The following is a 1,408-nucleotide window of genomic DNA, read 5'->3' on the forward strand; positions in this document are numbered from 1 at the left end:
GAGACACCGCTGATGGCGGCGATGAAGGCGGTTGAAACGTTTGTGCAACCTACGACACCTCCCGAAAAAGAAGCTTCGATATACCCTGAAGAAGAGCGAACACACAGAACATGACAGCTGTCTGGGCGACTCTTCATCCAGGCGTTGCGTCATGGCACTTTGCTGCGCAAGGAACTGTGCCAACTGATCGTCAGTCATCTGATTTAAATGGCTTGATGTCGCATCAGCTCGCTCCACGTTCTGCATTTGTAGCGTGTCCATGGTAGCCTAGTTCGGCGGAGGTAAACGCACGGTCAACACTGTCTCCATCGACCTTGTGTGTGTCACACGAGCCAACGAGCTTGTAAACTGTAGACGTTCTTGCCCCATTCTTGACCTCAAGTTGCAGGCTGCTACTAAAGAATTCTTTGTTGCATCTCCACCTGACGGACCTTACGAAGTCCGATTGAGAGGGCAAATCACAAAGGAAATTCCCCCAGTGACTGTCGTCGCGAGTCTTATCCCTACATCTGGTGTCCGCCTGTCATCTAGACAGTCACGCAACAGCGCTACCAAAGAGAACTGAACCCTTTGTCCAGGGTTACTGCGAATTTGCCATTCGCAGAAAACCTAGCATGTCCAAGCGATTGAGCATTGACATTGCGAACAACGGTAGCGTAACGAGAATTAATCGTTGAAAACTATAGTGAAATGGTATGAATGCTTTTGATTCAGGAAATTCAGGGTGCTTAAAGCCAATCCACCACAACTTTCGCATTACAGAGAACCGGGGATGAATTCGCCCACAGTTGTATTTAACATTATCTTGGCTATTGTATGAGAGGCCGAGACAGTTGGACAATTAATATTGCTGCAAAACAAGGACAGTTTGAGGATTTTAGCCAATCAGTCACAAGGTGTTGTAACATGATACTAAAATGTCGCATAAAATCAAAAATCAACGAATTTGGACTCTCGGCATGCGCAACGGATTCAGGAGGGGGTTTATGCCCGGGAAACCTCCAACAACGAAAACACAACCGACAAAGTATATTACGACTCCTCACGAGGACTAGCTTTCTCGATCGAGCGAATAATCATCCCAGGTGCTATAGAATCCCATACTTACAAAATTCGCTTCACCATCGCCAACCGTTTCTCTGCTGCTGTTGTAACCTTAACCTCATGCAGCCACTCAGTGCGACACTTGGCCTTAAACGGCCTCATCACACCGACATCAAGCGGCTGAACGGTACTTATTGCGTTTGCCGGCAATTCTTCCAGCACGCCACAGGTGTGACATGCGCCGACAGATTATCAACCACCACGACAGACGGTGCTTCGATCTCGAACTGCAAAAGTTCACGCAGGTAGATGTCCCATACTCGCTCATCCATCCATGCATTCTCCTGGAGAGCGTAGATTGCGT

This window comes from Aphanomyces invadans, assembly GCF_000520115.1.
Source record: "Aphanomyces invadans strain NJM9701 unplaced genomic scaffold supercont1.5, whole genome shotgun sequence".
Lineage (NCBI taxonomy): Eukaryota > Oomycota > Saprolegniomycetes > Saprolegniales > Verrucalvaceae > Aphanomyces > Aphanomyces invadans.